The 16,946-nt window shown below is 37.8% G+C and overlaps 1 protein-coding gene across 2 annotated transcripts in view; it reads right to left on the reverse strand.

The window, feature by feature from the left end:
- The window catches only part of sox2 (SRY-box transcription factor 2), a 95,611-nt gene that overhangs the window by 53,673 nt on the left and 24,992 nt on the right, over window positions 1-16,946 (reverse strand). The gene's annotated exons all lie outside the window — the stretch shown is intronic.

Raw genomic sequence — 16,946 nt, forward strand, 5'->3', positions numbered from 1 at the left:
ACACGGTGTACTGCAGGGTTTGCTCCTTTCCGCTGAAATGCATGGAGAGGAGTCTGACTGGAGCGACCTGCTCAGGTCCAGATGCGCACCTGTACGGCGCATCCTGCGGCCTCCAGTTTGATGCAATCCGTAATTAACTGCAGGCTAATCAATAAAGCATTTAACGGACGTACAATGCGCGCGCAGGGGGATGATCCCGAGCCAAACAGATCGGATGTCTGTGATCGTTACAAGGTGAGGACACGCTGTCTGTCACAGGATGGAGGCTGGAGGGCAGCAGGTGAAGGGATGAGGAGAGATGAATAGCAGGAAGAGGAGGATGAGGAGGAAGGGGGGGATGAAGGCCCAAATAATGGAGGGAGGAAAAGATGAACCGTTTTTTTTAAAAAACCAGATCATGGAGTCAGAACATCAGAAAACACATCAACATATATTTACCTCTCAGGTTGCAGATATTGATCTAAATTAATAGTAATAAATAAAAATGACATCCAAATATGTAAAAAGTGACAAAATTCCCTCAAAGAATCACAATTTCTGTTAAACCCATTTCCATATTAGGTTGTATCAATTTATTTAATGTTCCCAAAACCCATAAAAAAAAACCTTAAAATATTAATAAGTAGCTGCTTCTGCATCCAATATCCTAAAACTAACTACTGAACATCTTTTTTTATGTTATTTGGCATCTTACAGATTAAAACTGTTTTGATTTGATTATAAAATAAGATTTAAGCACAGCTGATATCTAGAGGGCCACATAAAAGCACTAGTGGGCCGGGTTTGGCCCCCGGGCCTCCAGTTTGACACGTAATAAAGTTTTCATCACCTACAGTGTTTTGTTTTATAACCTAATCATCTTTCACAGAAGTTTCTTCAGTTTCTTCTTACAGCAGGTTTTTAATTAATGACATTTAGAACTGGAAACTCAATATTCTTTATTTACTCTTCAAAATATTCATCATGCAAGCTGCACTTTTCAAAAAGCAGAATTAAATATTTTTAAACGCTTCCATTTTCAAATGAGAAAAAAAAGTGAAATGACTGCTGCCTACACGAGTTTAAGCAGCAGCAAAAATAAAATCACCAAATCGCGACACAGTCAGCTCACCGCTGGGTTTTATTTGGAGGAATGAGATCCACCTTCAAGCATCCAGGGTCAAAGTTCATATGAGGGAGTGCATGGCAGCAGAAACCAGACAGCAGCTTGGAGTTAAATAAAAACTGAACCAAAGGAAGACGTGAAAACAAAAAACAGATGAGAGAGAGAAGATCAGCGCTCTCAGAGGGAAATAACTCAGATTTATCTGATCAATCTGAATCAGTCGCAGAATTTTAATTCTAAACCCAGAAACTGAGGAGGGAGAACGAGATCACATGTTTAAAACCTGCAAAAAGGAGAGAAAGGCCCGCAGCACCATGGGAGCTTTTAGAAAGGCCACAACCATCACTGAATGCTAATGTCTCTTGCACACACACACACACACACAAAACATTCACATGTGATTCTGCACATTCACACAAATGCATATTACACATGCATGCTAACGCCTCCATATGCATGAGAGCCGACACATTTGCAGCGTCTGTGTTTTTTCTGCAGCGCTGCCTGATGGAAGAGCCACAGTGGGCTTTTCTCCCTTTGTGTGTCTGCAAAAGCATAGCGTCGGTGTGTGTGTGTATGTGTGTATGTGTGTGTGCGGCAGACACATTGACACAGTATTCAGTGAAAAGGGAGGCCCTGACTGAAGGAAACATGGCTAGCCAACTGTCAATCATGGCGCATGCACAAACATTACCACACACACAGAAAGCCGCCCATTCATTAGCGCTGATGTTCTGGTCCTTGAGAAGAGATAGTTATGCAGTTAGAGGCTGCGTTCGGGTCCAGCAGAGGCTCTCAGCACCACCAAACGTCTGCATGAGTTCACACTCTCTGTCAATGCACCTGGTTTTGCTCAAATTCATTTTTCCTGTCTTCAACTTTACTATCAGAAATACATTGGGGGCATTTATTATTTATCAGTTATCGTCACAATACATTCCAAGTAATAATGTTTAAAATCCTCCAAAACTGTCCACAGGTTTAAATCAAAACACAATTATCTGTACTGATGGCCCAGTCAAAGTAAAAACTAAATTTCTGGTCACATTTGAAGACTTCTGATGAGCTTGAACTATTTTGCAGAACACAAACGATTCCAAGAGACTAAGGACTAATGTCCCAGGAAGATCTAGATCAGCGGTTCTTAACCTGGGTTCTATCGAACCCTAGGGGTTCGATGAGTCGGTCTCAGGGGTTCAGAGGAGCCTTTGCCACAGAGGTAAAGACACACTTGTGTGAAGTCGTGATGACACGCTCCGGTTGGCCATCATTGCTGCAGAGGATCATATTACATTGCTTGGCCAATCGGTGCTGCGGGAAATCATCAGCAGAAGTTACCCTCATTTATGCAAAAACAAATCAAAGTAAACCTTTGATTTGTGAAGATGTCTGTTGGACAGATATTTAAACTCTTGGCACCAGAGAAATAAAACATTTTTAAAATAGCTAATTTTAAAACATTAAGTCAATTGAGTCAAATTTGATATTTCTCCAAAACCAGATCTCTGATGTGTGACAGCTGATGAGCAAAATTACATATTTATTGAAACACGACAGACAAAGAGAGTGTGAAAACGGACCATGAAACAGGTCTTCATCATGTTTATCATGTTTATGGTGTTTATGGTGTTGGTGGTGTTGGTGGTGTTGGTGGTGTTTATGGTGTTGGTGGTGTTGGTGGTGTTGGTGGTGTTTATGGTGTTGGTGGTGTCTGAAAGGACGGAGGTAGAAGCCGTTCTTCGGTGTGAACTGAACTGTGCGTATGCGGCCTTGCAGAGTCAGACAGTGAAGGTTAGACCTGTGAAAACGCAACACTCCTCTGTGCCTGACCCATTCCACCACATGATGCAACACAGCTTTCAACTTTCTATGTGGACAGAAAACTTTTCTGAAAAGGGAAGAAAAAAGCTGCCCTGCGACAGACTGGCGACCTGTCCGGGGTGTACCCCGCCTCTCGCCCGGAACGTAGCTGGAGATAGGCACCAGCAACCCTCCCGACCCCATTAGGGACAAGGGTGAACAGAAAATGGATGGATGGATGGAAGAAAAAAGCCTTTAAAATGCAAGTGTGGACATAAATTTTCATATCTGAACAGTTCTTTTCAGGCGGCCTGCCTCGGCATGGACATGGCTGCTGTCAGAAAGGTGCAGGACAGAGAGCACAAAGTTGAGGATTAAAGCTCTGACGATACCAAAGTGCTGACCACCAGCAGAGAGCATCCGGCTGGTCAGTCCAGCAGTTGTTTGCCCAGGCGGCGGTGGGAAGATACACGGACACAGCTGCCAGATATTTGCTGAACAACACACTTTGTTGGCATCTCATTATGAAGGACAGAATCAGAAACAGCTTGAGCAGATCTGGAGAGACATTCTGGGAGGTCGCCATCTTTTCAGGCTCACGTTTTACTCTAACTCTTCCTGATAAAGCTCTACGGTAGGAGTGGTGGGACTCAATTCAAATGGTTTCTCCAGTTAACTGCATGGTCTGTAAGTAATTATTCGCATTTAAACTGATTTTTATTTTAAACCCCCGTCAAAAATAAGCAACATTTTTAATTCAAAATCCCTTTTCGCAGCTAAATTATTGAACAAATGGATATATGAGTTCAACAAAAAATATTTGTTTTTAATCTGTTATTTAATTTTCTATTTTATTTGCAATTGATTTTAATTTAAAAAACCTGACAAATATAAGCAACATTTTCAATTCAAAACACCATTTTGCAGCTAAATTATTTAAGAAATAGACATTTAAGTTAAACAAAAAAGATATCTATTGTTTTTTTTATTTGTTATTTATGTAATTTATCCATTCGATTAGTGTTTCAGGAACTCCTGATCATTCATAGAAATACATTCGCTGACGTTAGCATCTGAGGCTGTGCTGCTGCTACGTGTTTAGCATGGACATGCTAATATAAGGCTAGAATAGGTTCTCTGATAGGCTAACTCCTTTTAACGCAAGACAAACACAACAATAGTATTTTCCAGCATCCAATCAGATCGTTTCAATGAGCAGAAATTGACTCCCAGACAAGCAGCTTGGTGGTTGTTGTTGTTGTTGGCAGTTGCTGCATGTGCGTCAGATTTACTGGCGTACCAGAAACACAACGCAAAGGTTCCGGCTTTGGAATTTTATATGTTAGAAAAAAAAAGTAAAAAAAAAAGAAAAGTTTTTAACACATAACAATTTAAGTATTTAATTAATCAAAATTAAAAGTGTGAAAATCGTGGCCCTACTTTGGTCATCATGTTAATGCTTAATCACACAAAATGGCTTCCAAGCAATTTTTTTTCTTTTGCTTTTAACAAATGTTTTACTGTTTGATGCATTAAACAGGGACAGACAGCTCTCCTTAAAGCTGCAGCTTTTATTAAAAAGGTTTTGTACATATTTGTTAAAATCATTATGTTGTGAGAATGTAACACAATTAGGTAATCTGTAAAAAAGAAAAAGAAAAAAAAACGTTGCTTTCTCCCAGTGCTCCCAGTACTAACTGCAGAAATACACCCCTCACTCAGAAATAACCAATCAGAGCCAGGGGGAGGGACTTAGTGCTGTCAATCACTCTCAGGCTCGCTTGTCCCGATTGCTCTTTGCTAAATTATAGCTGGTTCACCACAGCATATCCTGACATCATTGCTAATGCTGATTAGCATAGCCACTGATGACGGCGAATAAACGGTTTTTCTGTAACACTAAATTGTTTTTCCACCATTAGCACATTGAGCAGAGTACAGGAGGTTGATTGACAGCACTAAGACCCGCCTCCTGGCTCTGATTGGTTGTTTTTGGTGCATTTTTGCAGACTATATTAGTAGCTCAGGAAGGAGGAAATCGTTTTTTTCACAGATTATTTCTTAAACTGTCAGAACATGGTGGCAGTTTTAATAAATATGGAAAAACATATTCTTGTAAAAGTTACATACTGCAGCTTTGACAGTCAGGAAAGGAGGAGATGCACATGATCTATATATTATAACACTATATAAAACAAACATCACTCTGTTTTTAACATGCAGAAATCAAATAATATTTTTTACTTATTTAGTTAAGTGTAACTGTAGTGAACCATTCAATTTTCAGGATTATATTTAAGATTAGACACAGAATTGCACATCCTTAGATTATCTTGATGATAATTAAACTGTCATCTGTGTCAGTTATAGTCTTCGTGCTTTCTAAATGGTTGCTAACTTGAACAATTTAAAGTTGAACAGATGGTTTTTTGATCTAAGGCCATGATTTTTCAACTCCTGACATATTGAATATTTAAATATTTCATCATTACACTGATGGGAATATTTATGACAACATATCAGACATGCATCCACATAATTACGGTTTATTTAAAAGCATGAACAGTTTATTTGATGGACAGTTAATAACGATGAAGTCATAAGAGTTTGTGTTTGTGGATTTGTTATTGATCGCCTTCATATATTGTCTGTCAGGATGAGGAGGAAACGAAGATCAGAATATTAGATGAATAAAGAAATCTCTCTGAGGAGAAATGAAGTCGGATTATCAAACGGCTCAAAGAGACTTATCATCTGAGTGCCATTAAGAAATATAGTGCAGTATGGATGTGTGTGTATGTCGTGTTGCTAGAAGCTGTTGCAGGGATTGGATCTCTGCTGGCTGTTTGTCTTGTGCTTAGACCTGGACGGGGTGGGTTGGGTTCTGGGAGAAATCAGCTTGAACTTCCTCTTCTCTCTATCTATAACTACCGTGTTTTCATTGTACTAATGTTTGATGTATGTCAAGTTGTAAAATTCAATAAAGAAAGTTGGAAAAAAAAAAAGAAATATAGTGCAGTCAGTAGAGATGACATGAAGCAACGCAGTTTAATCTGTTTTACAGGCATCTGTGATGAAGCACCAGAAAAAAACAGCATCAGTTTAGCATCATGTCACTATGAAACAGGTGGAAGTTGGTCTCACTCTGGTGCAGCACGTCTGTCAGTGAATCACAAAGTGAAACTGTATTTTTCTGCTCTGGTTTTGAACCTCAGAGTGTTTCATCAGCCTGGCGGGTCACCAAGTTTTACCTGCCCCCCGCCAGGCTGAGCGCTGTCTGTTTATTTTAATTTGAGGTTTTTATACAGTAGTAACAGTGACAGTAAAGATGGATTAAGCTAGCTTTATGGTTGATGCATTGAACTGGTGTGAACTCAACTGCAACTTTTACAGGAATCAACACCAGAAGCGTACAGACAGTAGATGGGTGGATGGTACCGTAAAACTTCACAGCTCTGTTTTATATGATGCTTTGTGGGAATATTTGTGTGGCATAAAGTTGTAAGGTTGGTAAACTTGGAGACGACTTTGTTTTTGGCTGTTTGGACCAATTTTATACACTGCAAAAACAAAATCTTCCCAAGTATTTTTGTTTAGTTTCAAGCACTAATATCTCAGTACACTTGAATTGTGCAAGTCACTTTTCACCAACACGAGAGCTTGTTTTGAGTCAATAACTCAATAATATTGAGTCAATAATATTCATCTAGAGACGAATATTGATAAAAAGTAATAGTTCTACTGGCAGATTTTTGCACTTATACCAAGGACATATTTTCCTTCTTATAAAATAAAGAGAAATTAAACTAGTACTTTTTATAAATGTTCAAGAATTATTGATGTAAAACAAGCTCCTATATCACAGGTGTCAAACTCAAGGCCTGGGGGCCAAATCTGGCTCGCCGTAGCTTTTTATGTGGCCCTCTAAACTGCAAATTTTCTCAGAATTGGTCAAAATCATTTGGTTTGTGACTTGTCAAGTTATAGTCTGATACGGCGTGTAATAAAAAGTCACATTTAACATCATACATTAGAACAAATATTGTAAAAATTCCTTACAAACATTTCTTAACTGGCACCAAAAATCTGGAATTTGGATCGCAAAAAAATACTAAAGCATTCACAAAATGCTGGAGGAACAGCTATTTATTGATATTTTAACAGTTTAGTTAGCTTTGTTAATATATTCTGGCACAACCGGCCCTTTAAGAACATTCAGATTTTTTATATGACCCAAAATTAAACTGAGTTAGTTTAATTTTTCCGACATCCTACTAAAAAGTTACTTGTAACTTAGTAGACTTAAATTGAGACAAAACTAAAACATTTGCACTTGGAAACTAAACCAAAAATACTTGGTAAGATTTTGTGATTTTGCAGTGTGATGTTGAATTATTATTTTGTTAAGTCATCCTCAAGTTGCGCATATTTTATATTTGATCTGAAAATGTAACTATCCATTTCTAAGCCTCTCTTGCACACATGCGTTGCTTCGTCTCAATGTCCAAATACATTCCTCTGCACACACAGATACACACGCAGTTATATTACACATGTACACATATAGGATATGTCACACTTCCTCCATCATGCACTCATCTCTCTTGCAGCCGCTGCTGGTTTTGTTTACAAGCCAATTTGAATGAGAATGGATCCCTCTCGGATGTTTCTAGAAAGCGGTCTAATCCACGGTGGCTGCCGCCAAGCCCCGGCCCTTTGTTTGGGATTACTGCAGCTTAGCGCTAGCTGACAATGAAGAGATGAGCAGCTCACCTCATCACCGTTAATGAAGTGTGGAGAGTCATTTAGCCGCTAGCTAGCTGCTACCGAGCCGTGATGATACCTTCACACACCCCTGCACACCAACACACACACCCCCACAAACACATGGACAGGTCTACTTATACACACTTGTTTTCATATGCAATTGAGGATATGGACTATATTTAATTATAAATGTCCTGGTTGCCACAGAAACAAGCACAAACTAAATTCACTAAGTAGCTTCGAAGTTGTAAAAAGTGCATTAATGTATGAAATTAATAAGTGTAGCTGCCATGCCAATCTTCAATCCAAACCAAATGTAAACATTTACTAAATATGGCTCCACCATTTATAGTCATAAAAGGACCAATTACTTTTAAGCTGCAACAATTTCAAATTTCTAAAATATTTCAATTCGTTCATAGCTGTAAACTCATGGTGGGCAATGTGGACTTAAGGTTTCATCACAATATTTTGTGGTACTATTGTAATAACAATAAAAATGACCATAAGAACTATTATTTATTTTTTAAGTATCTAAACTGAATCACAGCCTCACAAACTCAAACGCAGCTTTTTGAACTTAAACTGTTAGTTTATAAATCACTGAACGGTTTAGCACCACAACACATTAAAGACCTGCTGCTGTTGTCATAGCAACCTTCCAGAACTCTCAGGTCTTCTGCTTCTGGTTCTGCTCTGCATCCCCAGAACCAGACCAGAACATGGCGAAGCAGCATTCAGCTTCTATGGCCCACAGATCTGGAACAAACTTCAAGAAAAGCTGCAAAACTGAGTTCCTTTAAATCTAGACTAAATCCCAGCTGCTTCTGAACCATAGTAAATGAAATATTACCAACATTATATCAAAATATGTCTGTCACATTGTTGACTGCATTGTGTTTTCTCTATAAATTTGTAATTTTATTTTTTTATGATGTAAAGCACCTTGAACTACCTTGCTGCTGAAATGAGCAACACAAATAAACTTTGATTGATTGATAGATTAATTGGAATTAGAGACACACCGATCCGATATTAATATCTGTATCGGTCCTGATACTGACAAAAACTCTAGATCAGGTGTTAGTTAAAGTGTGTGGATCTATTCAGTCTAACTCTATGCTTTGTTCTCTGAGCGACGTCATGCTTTGTTATTCATTTTTCTTTCTGAACCATTTGAAAGAAGGTTTGCCAAAGTCTATTTTTCATGTTTGGCCAAAGTAGTTAAGCGATTGTTCTTGCCAGCTTCAGTTTCTTTAGTATTTATTTAACATTTGCTGTTATGGTCGTAATTATACTGACAATGTTTTTACTTCCTGCCGCGGTCGAACAAACTTGTTAGCTAAATAAAACCTGGAGATGAAAATATTATTCATTTAGTGCGATGCGCCACAGAACGCAGAAAAAACACTGATGAACAAATCAAAACCATTCATATTCTGCTTTTTTCTTGCTCTCCACGTCGCGATGCTGCTCAGACATGTTGCTATAGCAACTGACTGACAACGGCTCCACTATTGTATCAGGATTCAACTCTGAAAAACTTTGGTGTTGCACACATAATGTTACATTGCAACGTCAATTTTAAAGAGTTAATTCAATGTTTTGGCACTGAAGGAGGAAACACAGATAAAAAAATAAAAAGTACTTTTCCTTGTCTTGAAAACAATTAATGCTGGAGAGACTAAATCTTAAATCAGAAGCTTAGTCTTAGTATTTCCTTCAGGATATTTTTTGTCAAAGCTGATATTCAGATTGCCTCATTATTGGTTCCTCACATTTCAAACTGCTGCACACTCTTCTTGGTTCCCAATAAGCTCTTTAACCAGAAAAAAAAGCTTTTCTTTCTTATGCGTCAATGCTGCAAACACAAGAGCCACACAGTAACGCTCACCGGTCCGTGTGTGTGTTGGAGGATATAAGCCTTGGTCACCAGGGCAGAGAGGCTCCAAGGCAACAGGAGATCCAGGAAGGTTTAAGCTTGGCAGAAGCACACACAGATTGCAGAGGTCCACACTGAGAGTATGTTGGCTCGGCTTCTAACAGGGACTGAGCCTGCGATCTGATTGGTGCGGAGCAGGAGGGACGGAGACTTTTCATGTTTATCCAGGTTTGTGGATGAGCTTGACAGTCAGACCTTGGTTTGTGAGGAACTGGCTCTGTTTTGGTGACATAGCAGGACATTCCCCCGGCCTTTACTTGCACTGGAACCAAAATGGAGGTACAAACAGCGCTGGATGAAAGTTACATTTCCAGCTTTTTTTAAAATGTAGTTTAAATCTTACCAATATATTTTTTTTCTCTTTCAAAACATCAATGTTGCAGTGAGTGAGGAAGAAAGCAATCACAATTTTCTAGAAAAGCCAAATGAGTCACACTAAGGGTGAATTCACACCAGCCCTGTTTGGTCCACTTTTATCAAACTCCAGTCCATTTGTCTAGAAAGTCCGGTTCGTTTGGGGAAGCGTGAATCCTAATCAAAATCTGGTCCGACTGAAAAAATAAGTTTCAGTTTGTTTGAAGTGAACTCTGGTGCGATTCAAATGCATATGTTAACACTAAGTGGACCTGAGACCGCTCCAAAAGCAGGAAGTGGACTACCTGCACAGGAAGTGGGCGCAGCATAGGGCATTCTGGGTAAATACAACCAAAACAAATGTGTTAGCCTAGCGCTAGTAGGAGAAAAGGCTACTAGTCTTTTACCAAAGACAGAAAATAAATCCTACAACCACTAAAATATGACGGCATTCCATTTTGTGAAGGAAGTTGCAACGTCAACGTCTTCAGTTTCTTCTCCAGAGGTTTTTATGTTGTTTCCTTCAGTTGTTCTCGGTGCAGCGCCCCCACAGGCGAGTAGGGGAACAGGTTTTTCAAATGGTTTGGTTTGTTTGACTCAGTGCAGTGTGAAAGACAATCACAGCAGCTGAAAATGTAACAAATATTGCAACTTTGATCCCAAACTGAACCAAATCTGCTGGAAAATCAGTTGTGAAAACCTCCTTAAAGTCTAGACTTATTTTCATAACGCCACCTGGAGATCAAATATTCAAACCAAAATATTTTCACATTTAAAGAGTTTTTGTAGATTTTGTTCTCATGTATGATGAAGTATTAGGACAATACTAAGAAGAAAAACAAACTATTTGGAGAAGTCATAAAATTACAAGAACAACATAAAAATACTACGACAATATTCTCGTAATATTTTTGTAATGTGACTTTATTTTCATATTATTTCAACTCTTTTCTTGAAACAGTATTGCATTTTTTTGTATGTCTTATTCTTCTCATAATTTTCTATTTTCTTAGCACGGCCCTCATCCTTCGTCGAACTCAAGTAAACTTTGTTTTCCAATAAGACATTAGAGCAGGACTGATAAAAAAACAAAGACCACCAGACTACCTCAGCTGACAGTTTTTAGCATTTTGGAAAGTACACAGAAATAAAATGGTTAAAACAAATATCCAGACTTGGAGCAAAGATAAATTAGCCTGAGCTGCAGATCAAAACCTGGTGAGTTCAGGTTCCTGGTTGCAGGATCACACAGTCGGCAGGCATCTCAGTGTTTATCTTACAGCCGAGAAACTTGGCACGTCTCTGACAATGCGTGCGTTCAGGAAACGGCGGTCAGAGCGAGACGCCGCTTAATGATCCCTGAACACACTTACACACACCGGCCGTCTTCCTCCTTAAACACTGCCTGTTGAATTTCACAACCAGCATTTAAAAGACTCTGAATGTGTTTCAGCCCACGGGAAAACAAACCCGGCCTGTTTGTCTAACTCGGGGCGTCTTTACCTCTGTGTGCCAAACTCGCTCTGCTGAACGGCGTGAAAGGTGAACGGAGGGCTGAGAACCGACCACAAGATCCTCTCCCAGAACAGTTTGAAACGCAAAGTTAACCTGAAGCATCCGCTTAGAGCAGTCTTTCTCAAACTGTGGTTTCCAGACCACCGGTGGTCCGCAGGCGGCCCCTAGTGGTCTGTGAGGTACTGCATGTAAACAACTGTTTGTGACGTGAGCTCAAAGTGCTACGCAGTGTGACCATGGCGGTGAACAGCCCTGCGCCCCGCGCTAGCTAACTGCATCCTAACACCCAAAATAAAATTATTCATGTTAGAGTACCTACTAGCTGGAAGAAAATGTTTCTTTTTGCTAGCGCAACTCCAGTGCTTGTCTTTTATTACGCTTCTAAATTACAAATAGTCCTAAAATGTTACTAGTGCACAAGACGCTTGTAGGAAAGAACTGTTTTGATTTCCATGTGTTGGAAAACTTAGAATCTGTAAAATAACTCAAACGCCCCGAGTCGTCGTGTTCATTCGGTACGTGATTCTTGTGATATGAGTATCTTTAGAAATCTGTACACTGCAAAAACACAAAATCTTACCAAGTATTTTAGTTTTGTTTCTAGTGCAAATATCTTAGAATACTTTTAATGAGAGAAAACTAACTTAGAAGTAAGTCCAGGAAGATATAGGAGCTTTATTTTAAGACAAAACGTTCTGGTTCCACTGGCAGTTTTTTCGCTAAACATTTTTCCCACAAGCAAACAAACCACCTGCCATTTGAACTAATAGTTTTCATCAAGATTTATTTACCTAAAACAAACAGCTGTATCTTGCTGAACAGCTCCTTTAAGGTTAGTACACTTAAAATTAGACAAAACCAAGACATTTGCACTAGAAACTAGACAAAAATACTTGGTATAATTTGTGTTTTTGCAGTGTAGGTTCAGAGCATTTTTCCCACTGCTGATTGAAAACAAACCGAATGCAACATGAACAGATGGAAACATCTGTCCTGATTTTCCAGAGTGTGAATTAGAGGTGAGTTAAATAGAAAATGCATTATGCGATCAGTGGATGATTATCACTCATCCCTGCTGCTCTGCTTCCTCATGTTGCTCCATGAGTGTAATCCAATTATCTTCATGTAGGCATGTTGTGTGGCGTCGTGTTCTGGACTCCGACGGCTGACACCTGCAGCATTAAACTCCGCCAGCACTGCCTGCACTCTGAGCCTCAGCATGGAGCGCAAACACAAAATCACACAAACTGTCATAAGAACCGATGCAGGAATTTTAACCTTTTATTTACATTCAGAGATGGACAGAGTACCAAAACGTTATACTCACGTAAGAGTAGCTTCAACACATTTTACTCAAGTAAAAGTAAAAAGTATTTGGTAAAAAGTCGACTCAAGTACTGAGTAACTGATCAAATGATTTAATATTCAAAAATTACATCATCAGATGGACCAAAATATAAAGATAAATGGGAATTTAGGTATTTTAAGGACCAAAATGACAATAATTCGTAAAAATAAAAATAATTTCAAAATCAGTTTCTTTCAATAAAAAAGTACAAAAAGCAGTAAATGTTTGCCAGAAAACTTTTCTAGAAAAAACTTGGAAATTTGTGTTTGAAAAGTCAAAAATTTGCAAAAAAAAGGATAAGAATTTTTAATCTCAAACTTTCTAGAAAAAAGTCAAAATTCTTTATTAATAATCCACAAAAATAAGTTGCAAATTGATTTATATATTTATGTAGTTTTTGTAAATTAGTTAACATATAATTTTGATGTTTATCTTTATGTTGTTACTTTGGCATAACAACTGAGGATCTACAAAAAAGGCCAACCGACATCTTCTCAGAAAAAAACTGTTTATCAAGTTTTCAGCAGGTTTCACCAACTCAAATTTAAGACTTTTAAAGACCAATATCAATTAAATTTAAGACCTGCATCACACTAGAAACGTACAAAAGTAAACTGCATATTTTAAGCTGTAGTAGTGCCAAACTTTGTAGCACAAAATGCCAGTGGTGAAGATAAATATTATCTAGGAAAATGGTGATAAATTTACACTTACTCATGATAGATGCCAAAAACTAGCTAGCTACTTAGCAAGGGTATATTAGAAGCTAGTTAGCGGTAACCACAATCACCTAACGCCACAGAACAGAATAAAGATGTTTGAGTGGATCTGTTTGTCTGACAGAAAAATCCTGCAGGATAAAATATACTAGACATAATTTAAGACCTGCAATTAAAATATTTAAGGCCAACTTAAGTTTTTTAAATGAATTTAAGACATTTAAAGGCCTTAGTTTCAAGGCTATGATGACATCCTGATTTTATTCTTTTTGTGATCACAGAAAGAAAAACCAAACATTGATAAAGAATGAACAGTTTTTGGATTTCAAAATAGTTGACAGACAGTAATATTTTAAATCAGATGGACAGAAAACCAGAAAATGCTTTCAGCTATTAGCTAGACAGGTCTGCTGATGTTCATGTCGTCGATTCTAATTTTAAAATATTTCTGCGCTCCCGAACCCAAACAATGCCGACGTCTGCGGCCAGACGGGTTCTGTAATGGGGAAGCGTGTCTGTGTCCGTCGTTAAGCCATGCAGGCGCTAATGTAAATAAAAAGCAGCGGGACGGGGTGTGTTGCTAATGTGCAGACAGGGACAAAAAGCTTGGATCTGTGGGGTATTGTGACACACATCCCAACCTCTAAGCACACACACACACTCCTCCGACTCGATTGATGGCTCCTCCAAATCAATAAAAATGATCTTGCAGTCCATCCACCATTTGGCTGCATCATCTTGGAAGTGCCTTCTTTAGAATATAGCAGCCATACTGTACAATGGAGCAGGCGAGCGCGGGTAATTTGCCATTGATTTCCCCTCCGCCTTCTTCGCCCGCAGTCACTGCACACAGCACAAAACTAACTTCATCATACACCCTGTTAATGCACATGCACAATAACCCTCTTTTCTTGTGCCCTCTGGTAATTTCACTCTTTCATTATCTTTTTCACTTTCCCTCTCTTATCTCCTCGGTCGTCCGCTCACTTTGTGCCCCGGCCTCGTTCCTGAAATCTCTTCACAGGTCACTGTTCTTTCTCTGCACAAAACGCTGGTCTGGCCAGACGCCAATAAACATTGTTTAACATGGTAATAATCTGGATTATCTTGTTTTTAGTTCTTATTTTGAAAACACATCATATTCAGAGTGAATCTAAATTCAAAAGTAATAGTCCTTGAAGTTTTTTAAAGCTTCAAAGTTAAATATATTTTGAGTTCTGTTTCTGTTAATCACTGATTTTTCTCATCTCATAAAAAAATAAAGGAGATGCATCAGATTTATGAATATGGAACATCTTTGAAGGTATTTACAATAAAAACAAACATCCTGAATGATTTTTCTCAATCCTATATTGTTATTGATTATGTACATTTTATAGTTCTGTATATAGCAACAGTGTATTTATGCCATACACTGCGATTAAAATATTTAAGTTTTACTTTCTAGTGAAAATATTTTAGCCCACTTTAAATAAGACAAAACTAACTTACAAGTAAACTTTTAGCAAGATTTAATGGCTTGTTTTAAGACAGTAAATTCTTAATATTGATATAAAAGCATCAGAACATGGCAAAACTGTTTTGTTATAAGCACTACTTTCCCAATTTTAAGGGATTATTTACTTAAAACAAGCCAATATATCTTGCTAAAAGTTACCTGTAAGTTAGTTTCGTCCTATTTTAAGTGTATTAAGATATTTGAACTGGAAACCAGACAAAAATACTTGGTAAGATTTTGTGTTTTTGCAGTGTATACTTAACTAAATGTACTTTTTGTAATTTTATATTTTATCAGGGTTCATCAGAGTGAGATTATATGACTATAATTAAAGATGAATTTATTTTTTATACTTTTATCTTTGGAGTGTCAGTAACTGTGAATGGAGCTGGATGACTCAAAGTATTAAATAAAAATAGACACAGAAATGCTAAGGAATGAACTTTAAGATATTTTATGACACTTTTCAGCATCAGAACAGCAATATTTTGAAGATTTAAAATCTAAAAGATTTGTTTACTTTGAGTTATGACTCTCAACATGAATGAATTAATGCATGCTTTTAATCTGAAAATCTTAACATGTTAATATTACATAATGTAGATTAATCCAAAAAAAATTATTAATCTGCAAAAAAGTTTTCTCATTTCTCATCTTTCTTTTGTTGCATCGCATTTCTAAATTAATTAATAAAATTAATAAAAAAAAATAATAAAATAAATTAACTTTTTTTTTTTTTTACCCCTCCAGGGGGTCTTTTGTGGGCTCTAGTGTCCCTTTTACGAAAGTAGGCTGACAGGAATGGGGAAGGAGAGGAGGGAAGACATGCGGCAAATGTCGCCGGGTCCGGGAGTCGAACCCGCAACGGCCGCGTCCCGGACTCAAGGCCTCCAAATATAGGTCGCGCTAACCGCTACGCCACCACGGCACGCCCCATAAATTAACATTTAAAACAAAATGGCTTCCTTTAAGTTTTCCTTAATATAAAATCCTGAAAACTGAGAATCTTCAAACTTATAGAGATATTTGAAAGTTATTTCATTGCCTCATTTGGTTTGAGACAATAAAACAATTTTTGAAAACGTGACAGAATAATTTTTTTTTTATGTGGGCAGTTACCCAGAGTGAAAGCAGAAAGGGGCGGAGCCACATAAGAATTAGAAAAAACTCACATATTTTCTGTCATTTGTCCCCTGAAGACGTTTGCTGCTTGTTTACATGTGTAGAGGAGTAAGTTGCTCTGAGTTGCTGTTGAGTGCTGGAGATTTCTGCAACCATAACAAAATCAGATCATTTCATGCATTTTAATTGGTTGGAGGGGTTTGTCCAACAGTGTGCATATTTATTTATATTTCAAGCTTACAAAGTTAGGCACTAATAATGATTAATCACAGTGCTAGAGCATGATTAATCTGATAATCTGACATTTAATCGATTGTCAGCAATTATTTGGATATTAAATTGACAAATTCTGACTTTTAAACAGTTGAAGGAATAAAGACATGAAACAAATAATGTTGACTTCTAGGACATCTGAAAAGTCAGACTTTAAGGACCAAAATGACAATATTTCATATAAATAACAAAAACTAAAATCTGGCAAAAGAAACTTTTTCCAAATCAGTTTCTTTCAATAAAAAACTTGTAAAACTTTAACAAAAACTGCAGGTGTGTGTCTGTGTCTGGTGGATTTTTGGTTGAAATGTGTCAAACTGAAGGCCCGGGGGCCGAATCTGGCCCGCCGTAGGTTTTCATGTGGCCCTCTAGACTCTAAATTAAATCAATAAATCCCTCCAGTTTTCACAAATCTGCTAAATGTACACAAGATCAACAGATCCCCACAGTTATTCTTATTTTAGTGCAAATCATTCACTAAATTGGTCCAAGACATTGGGTTA

This window comes from Xiphophorus couchianus, chromosome 9 (assembly GCF_001444195.1).
Source record: "Xiphophorus couchianus chromosome 9, X_couchianus-1.0, whole genome shotgun sequence".
Classification (NCBI taxonomy): domain Eukaryota; kingdom Metazoa; phylum Chordata; class Actinopteri; order Cyprinodontiformes; family Poeciliidae; genus Xiphophorus; species Xiphophorus couchianus.